Raw genomic sequence first — 8,663 nt, 5'->3', positions numbered from 1 at the left:
TGTATATATATATATATATATATATATATATATATATATATCTCCTACTACCTACATATATGTATATATGTATATATACATATATGTACATATCCTACTACCTTTTGTTCATTCAGTCTCAGACCTGCCTCTTGGTTATTTCATGCCCCTCAAAGACCAGTAACACCTCAGGGTCCCTCTTGGGATGGCTGTTCTGTCAAGAAGAACAGCCTGAGTAAGACTGAGATGAGGATGAAAATGATGCACTTATAAGCTAGGGGAAAAGGAATGCTTAAGTCCACTATTGATTTTGGTGAGGAATGTGAAATGATGTTAGTCAAAGGATTTATGATAAATGAAGGTTCTCAGTGGTTCTTACTTGATGTAAATCGCTTTATCTTCAGTCAGCATGAAAACTTCTTTTATCAATATCACAATTTCCTTCCTGAAGTGAGAGATAATTGGACACTCCATCAAGTGTTGTCCTGCTCCTCTCCACAAAACTCTCCACTCTTGCTCTCAGGATAAAATTTGAACTTCTTAATGTACCTATACAACTTGACATGACATTTACCTGAATATCCCCTGCCTGAAATAATCTTCTTCATACTTCCCTTTGCCCAGCTAACTTCCTGCACTCATTCAAATGCCATTTCCCTTGGGAAGTATTTTCTGGCCTTAAACTTTCTAACCTAACTGTCCTTATTACTTACTTTCTTTGGTACCTTGAATCCTATCATTAACACTTTCCACATGTACACTAGGCCTTAACCATGTTGAGGTATTGAGGACAATACTTTTTTGATCATTTTTGTGTCCAATATACAGTCCACTGGTCTAGAGTTGGAGCCTTCTAAATATTTATCATATGAATGTGATCTTTTTTAGTCCTTTTACATCAATCAATTTCTCTTTATTTTGCCCCTTCCCAATTCTAATTAATTAAATGTCATGACTACATTTATCTGAATTATTTGAGACAATCTAAATTCTTCTTAAAAAATAAAACAAAACAAAATGGGCTTGGAAATTTTACAAGTAAATTCTTTTGGCTGTAACAGCCACAGTGGAGAGCGAATACTGGTAGTATGATTTAACAGAATGTAATTCCATTAATTTCTGAAATTTTATAACTGGGAATTTCTCTAGACTATTTCTAGATGGCTGAAGTCTGATGAAAATGCTTTGGTAAAGTTGAAATGTTACCTAGCAACTTATTCTCAAACAAAACTTCTAGTGCAGGAAGAAATGTTTTAATGTTTGTCCCCTATCATTACCAGACAGAATAATCTCAATATATTCATGATAGGAAGCCAGAATGCATAGGCACAAACAAGATAGAAAAAAAAAAAATTGTCTTCAATCAGCGGGCACACTTCAAGTATTTGTTTTTCAAATCTAGTAGATTTCCAATTTGGGTAAATTTGTTTGCATGAATATGATATTTCTATTATTCATAAATATTAAAAGTAATTGTTGTTGTTAAGTGCCATAGTGTCAGTTCCAACCCATAGTGACCCTGTATAGTGTTTCCAAGTATTAGCTGATGAGTTTGAACTGCCAACCTTGTGGTTCAAACTAACTTGGCACTCCAACTCATTAACCCACAGCGCTATACCAGGATTGAAGTTTAATATAAATTCTTGATGTGCTGCAGGTAATTTCAGGTCAATAACCAATGGTGCCTGAGAAGAAAGACTGGTGATCTGCTTCCAAAAGATCACACAAAGCCTAGAAAATCCAATGGAGCACAGTTCTATTCTGCTGCACATAAAGTCGTCATGAGTTGGAATCTAATTAACAGCAACTGTTTTTTTTTTTGTTTTTTTTTTTGTCTTGGTTTGTTTTTAAATAGCCAATTTACTTCATTGGGTATCATCTTATAATAACGTCCTGCCACGAGTTCAAACCTTGCATTATCCAGTTAATGCAATTAAATCTGATTTCATGATTCAGATTTTTGCTGCCTTCTTTCAGTGGCTTGCAACATTTTGAGGCTATGAAGCTCAGAAAGGAAAGCCAAGGCAACCATGCTTAGATGGTTGTTGTTGTTGTTGTTGCCAGGTGCCATCGAGTCGGAACAGACTCAGCAACCCCATGCACAGCAGAATGAAACAATGTCCAATCCTGGGCCAACATCACCATCGCTGCCACACTTGACACCATCAATGATGCCACCTGGCTGATCCATGATGGTAGATGGTAGGACTGTCTCATCTCAGGAAATAAAGTCTCCCAGTTTCACATCTCTTTTCTGAGGTAAGAATCCATCTTCTTTGTGTTCTGGATGAATTTTAATGTGATGGTTAATTTTATGTGTCAACTTAGCTAGACTATGGTACACAGTTATTTGATGAAATACTAGTCTAGTTGTTATTGTAAAGACATTGCATGTTGTTTAACATGTTGATTAAATGATTTGTTTTTAAGTAAAGTAGATTGCTTTCCATAATGTGGGCGGGACTCAGTTAATAAATTGAAGGCATAAAAGCAAAAAAAAAAGATGAATTTCCTTAGGATATATAAATTCTTCCTACAGACTATAAATAGACATTTTACCAGAAACCTCTTACCCTTCACTCTTCTCATTGCCTTTATGACTTGATAGCTCCCACAGTAAACAAATAAACAAACAAAAAATCCTTTTGCTGTCAAGTAGATTTGACTCATGGCAAGCAAATTCCTTCTAAGAAATCAATCTCTCATTCCTCTCTGTTTTGTTCTCTCTCTCTCTTAGAGAGTCCTGTTTCAGAGAAACATTTTGTACCCAAGACATTTTGCTACCAGGACTGAGGTCCTTTGAAATTCCCTCCAGTTTTAAACTACTTTGTAAATGATTTTAAATGCTAGAGGTGGGCATAGACTTGGCAGACCCTGTACTTCTTTCTGTGGCATGGTCTAAAGTGGCCATATGAATGGCAGCAACCCAGTTTCATACATTCCTCTCCAGGGTCTGCCAGGTGGGCACATGGCTGATGAAATGAGTACATCATAAAGACTAGGACTGCATGAACACAAGGTCATGTCCCTGGGCATGCTGCCACTTTACAGCTCCCACACAGAAACCATGCCAGCATAATGGCCTATTGCTGCCAGCAACAAGAACAGTGACAGGAACGATGATAGACCATGGCCAACAGCTGGGTGGGGGCAGTGTTATGGCCACGGTCCCCACTTGACTCTTTAGATACATGTTGCTGCCATGAGTACTGTTCTATTGGAAGCTTTGCTTCTTCAGTAGGATTGAGAAGATGGTAAAACCTGTGAACTTCATGAGCATAGTTTCATTGCCACACTTTATTTGCTGTGAAGTGAGTTCCTTGTCAGAGGCAATGCTGTGTGAAATAATATGAGGATAGATAAGGCATTCTTTAAATCCACAGATAGTAGTTTTGGCAGAATCATTGTTCATGGGGAAGGAAAATCCATATCCAAAGTATGCATGTTCCTAGTAGAAACAAAATGTTGTCCTTTCCACAATGGAAGCAGTTTGATGTAATCAACCTGCCACTTATTTGCCCACCGATCACTCCAGGAATGGTGGCATGTTGTTGTTGTTATGTGCCGTGGAGTCGGTTCCGATTCATAGTGACCATGTACAGGGTTTCCAAGGCTGTAAATCTTTATGGGAGCAAAAAGCCTCATCTTTCTCCTGCAGAACAGCTGGTAGTTTCAAACTGCTGACCTTGCAGTTCGCAGCCTGATGTTGCTTTCTGCTGTTGCAAAATTGATGAGAGTAAGTCCATATTGCTGAGCCCATGCATAAAAGCATCCAAAGCAACAACACAGAAATTCAGTGTAGTAAAACATTTTCTATATTGACTTTAGCCACTCCCTTCTCTTTTGAAATCCACTGATTACCAACACACAGCTGTTTTCATATTCCACTTTGGTTTGACTTCAGGAAACTGCTCAGGTCACTTGAACTTGACAGACATTTTTGTTGTTGTTGTTAGGGCTCATCAAGTGGTTCCAACTCATAGGGTCAATGTACAGGGCTTCTGAACCGCAACTGGTAGGGTTTGAACTTCTGACCTTGTGGTTCACAGTCCAGTGCTTATCCTATAGCACCACACCAGGAGTCCATTACGTAAGTTAATTCTCACACTGACCTTAGAAATAGGTTTTATTATGCCAACATGACAATAAAGGGAGGGTTATTCTTTTATAACCTATTGCCATCATGTTGAATCTGATTCATCTAGACTCCATATGAGAGAGTGGAACTGCCCCATAGGATTCTGTGATTGTAAATCTTAATGGAAGTGGACACCACATCTTTCTCCTATGGTTCAAACTGCCAGCCATTGGACTAGCAGCAGAGCACTTAATCACTGTTTTATCAGGGCCCAATAGGGAGGGACACAGAGCTGGAGAAAACAGGGCCAAGGCAGAAATGTTCAAAATGGTTCAGTCATGGCAGAAGGAATCAAGAGCAGTGTAGAGTCTTATAGTAACCAGAACTCTTGTGCTACAGATTTTGACCTGAATAGGAGTAGGAAACAGGTAGTGGTGCCCCTCAAAGATGGCCACAGTGCAACCTGTATCCTGTTGTTGTTGATGTTACATGCCGCAGTGACCCTGTACAGGGTTTTCGAGGGTGTAAATCTTTACGGGAGCAGAAAGCCTCATCTTTCTCCTATAGAACAGCTGGTAGTTTCGAACTGCTGACCGTGATTAGCAGCCCGATTTGTAACCACTACGCCTACCAGAGCTCCTTAACCTGTATCCTACTCAGGTTAAAATTGGGCCTGTAAGAGATTTGGTTGCTATGAAATGTGTAAACTACCCTTGTTTTCATGGGCCAGGACTAAGCCAATTGAACCAGCTGTAAGCCCTGTGAAGAAAGTCAAATAAGTGGTGAGTGACCAGTGGGACAGAAGCAGAGGGAACCTTTGGGCATCCTACTGACACTCAAGAGTGTTAGCAGTAGTAATTGTGCCAGGGATGTGTTTTAAATCATTTTTCCTTAGTGATGGCAGTAATTAGCTATTAAATCCCTTCTAATTACCATAAAATTAAAGTGGTTCTTTTTGAACCCAAACTTTGTTTCAACTGTGAGACCTGGCTGCAGAGAATGACTAACTAGATGCCAAGGGGACAGGCACTAATTTTCAAGCCCTTGTAACTGCCTGCACCTAATACGCCTTTCCCCTTCCAGCTCCCTGCTTTTCCTTTCTATTCACAAGAAACTGCAAGACACTTGCACCTGTTAGCTTTCACCCACCCCCACCTTCTCTCCTCTGTTCATCCCCATTCCCCAGCATCCCTGACCTCCTCTTATCCTTTAGACAGGGGCACCAACTGACCCACAGTCCCAACCCATCCTGTCATGATCCTGGGTCCCAGACCCTAGATGTGGCACTGAATTTTCTCTTCAGGGCCTTCCTGAGCTTGGAGAGAACCATCCCATCTGTTGTCTTCTCTCTCAAGTCAAAAATCCTTAGCATTTGAGGGGATTGTTGTTAAATGCTGTCCAGTCAGTTCCTACTCATAGTGAACATGCAGAGTTTTCAAGGAGTGGTCAGTGGATTTGAAACACCAACCTTGTGGTTAATAGTCCTGTGCTTGTCCAACAGTACCAGGAGGCACTTGCCTGCCTGTTGGAGAAGAGTAGTGACAATAGTCTACTAAGTTTTCCCCAGTCAAGTCATGCAGGGAAAATTGCCTCAGAAGGGGCACCATTACTTTGCTTTCCTGAACTTGTCCATTGTTTTTGGTCAGAATTACTAGCTTTACCTACTTACTTGTGAATGAAAGAAATCAACTCTCCCATTCTTACATCCCCATTAAATCCTCTCACACAAAAGTTCTGCACAGGTATCAGGTTTCTGTGCTATCCTGATCTTTCAGGAAATGTGAAAGGATCATCAGCAAAAATGAACTGCAGATTCCACACTCTGGACTTCAGGACTACATTGAATTGTGTACTATCCATTCTGATTGCTTGATTATAGTAGTGCCTCTAAAGCTATAACTGTCAGTTACACAATTTCCATTTGTACTGGGGAGGATTTTGTGGACAAGTGATTTGAATCTGTTGCTGTTGTATTGTTAAGTGCGTTGAGTTAGTGCCGACTCATAATGACACTGAATAGGGTTTTGAGGAACACAGCTGGTGGGTTTGAACTGCTGACCTTGTGGTCAGAAGTCCAGTTCTTATCCTACAACTGCCACACAGTTCTTATCCTACAATGCCAGGACTCCGAATTGAACCTACATGTAACTTATTCCTTATTAAGCTTTCAATTTATTAACTTATTGATGCATATCTGTATAGACTCACGGTGTCCTATTTTACTCAATGTTTTAATTCCTATCATACTTCTTTATTGTGATGTTCAAACCTAATCCCTTCATCCTTTTGATATATCATCATTCTTTGAGCACCTTGTTTCTACACAATTTGCTCGCGAATCATCCTGTAATTCCCTTGGCTCATACCTGGCATCAACTATTTCTCTAAAAAGGCCAGTTCCAGGGCCATAGGGATTTAGAAGGCAAGATCTAGGGAATTAGCATTCAGAAAGATGCCCTGGAATGTACTGATTTTCCTTTGCTTCTTGATGATAAAAAAAAGATGGGCAAAATGTGCCCCTGATCTGAAGGAACCTGTGGCATTATCCTGTTAGGGAGAATCCCTGAAGTAGTAAAATCTCTACTCAAAGGCAAAACAAACAAATTCAATGCCAAGGAGTCAGTTCTGACACACAGTGAGCGTATAGGACAGAGTAGAATTACCACACAGGCTTTCCAAAGCGTAAATCTTTGTGGGAGCAGAATGCTCTTTGTCTCATGGAATGGCTGGTGGGTTCAGATCACCAACCTTTCTGTCCCACCAAAGCTCCTCTCCATAAAGATTTGCTACAGAGTTTAAGAAATGCTGAAGAGTTTCAACCTTGTCCTATAGGATTGCTGAGTTGGGATCAAAGACAGGCCTGGGAAAAACCCAAAAGTACCTCCAGAGGATTTGTTGTTTTGCATCCTTTGGCTCTTTATACATGCCTGCTGCTAAAGAGTGCAGGATTTGATTAAATTCTGTTGATGAAATAGGAAGATTTGAAATAGACTGTGGGTGTAGCATGTAAGTTTGGCCACATAAACCATTCTGCTACTGCATTGTAGAGATACAATAATCGTCATATTAATAATCACCAATATTACCAATAATCACCAATAAGTTATTTTGACTTACTTTTGTCTGGTGTGTAGTGAATCCATTCTTCTAAAGACTACAGCCTATCTCGATTATATATATATATGTATATTGTCTTTCCCAAACAGATTTCTACTTCTAGAAATCTTATTGTGCATAAATTGAAGCTGATTTATCTGTTGCTCAGGTCTCAGTTTTTCTCTCAATATTTTGTGTTTATTTGATTTCTGAGGGAGTTTCTAAAATATATCTTATTTGTTTAAGCTTTCTACCTTATGTGATCTACAGTTTGAGTATCTCCGTCATACATTAAGAAGTGATCATATTTCCCATCCTTGTGACGCATGCCACATCAGGCTCTTCCTCCTGCACTGCCTGTTCCAGAAACTAGTCCGCAGCATTCCCTCAAATCTCATTACACTACCAATTATGACATGTATTGCAATTCTTGAATTTTTCTCACTTAAATTGATAATTTTTCATCTAATTAATTTTCTCTTTGTAAATATTTAATGAGAAGATATCTGTCTAGTACTTGCACTGAAATGAGTTCTGTAGATATTGTGTGGGTTTCTGCTTAAACTTCCTGGCACAGATGAAGAAGGAAGGAACTGTCTAGATGAATTGTAATTTTACTTTGTTTCACTAGAGATTCCGAATCCTACAAGGAATACAGAGATAAGAAATATAATGAAAATATCTTGGTCACAAAAATATTGTCAATATCTCCCAATCTCATTTCTGGGTTGGTTTTGGAATCTGCTGGAATGTCCCCTTCTTGACTAATTGACACAACTCATGTCAGTAGAATTCTGATACCAAGTACTGCTACTTTAACTGCCATGCTCGCCTGTGTCAAATATGAGCTGGGGGTGAGCACACGATTTTATTCTATCATACGAATCTGTGACCTGGTGAGCTATTTAGACTACTTCAAGGTAGTCTAAATGTCTCTTTTCCTATCACTCCCTAAAATCTCAATGTTCACAACATTTGCCATTAGAAGTGAGTGCTGTTGATGACATTCTGCTGCTGCTGACACTTACCATTAAGAGTAGCAGCTGTTAATGGAGTTGTAGATGAAAGGGAGTGTCTACCTATTCCCTTTTCCTAAGCACACTTTTACTTTGCATGAGGTAATTTGTGTGTTGGTCATTCCCTGTCTCAATTTTAACTTTAAAACAGCTTATAAAAATTCCTTTAAGTTTTTGATAGGTTGACAGCCTACTTTCTAGCAATGACAAAGATTTTACTAAAAACTTGTATGGTATTGCTTTTTTTTAATGGAGATTTGAAATGGAATGGGGATTAAATTTTCAGGATTTAGAGAACATTTTAAATTGATTGATTACAGTTTGTTAAAAACTAAAACTCAAATATGCAAAGGATTACTAAACACATTAAATTAAAAAAATAACTTTATTTTTTTTTTAATTAAAAAAACAAACAAACAACTTTATTTACTTGGTTACTGAAGCTCTGAGAATTCCACCTGGGTAATCTGTTCTGTACAAGGCTCTAATGACAG

Source organism: Chrysochloris asiatica, unplaced genomic scaffold (assembly GCF_000296735.1).
Source record: "Chrysochloris asiatica unplaced genomic scaffold, ChrAsi1.0 scaffold00490, whole genome shotgun sequence".
Classification (NCBI taxonomy): domain Eukaryota; kingdom Metazoa; phylum Chordata; class Mammalia; order Afrosoricida; family Chrysochloridae; genus Chrysochloris; species Chrysochloris asiatica.
The sequence above is the reverse complement of the archived record's forward strand: the minus strand, read 5'-3'. Positions refer to the sequence as shown.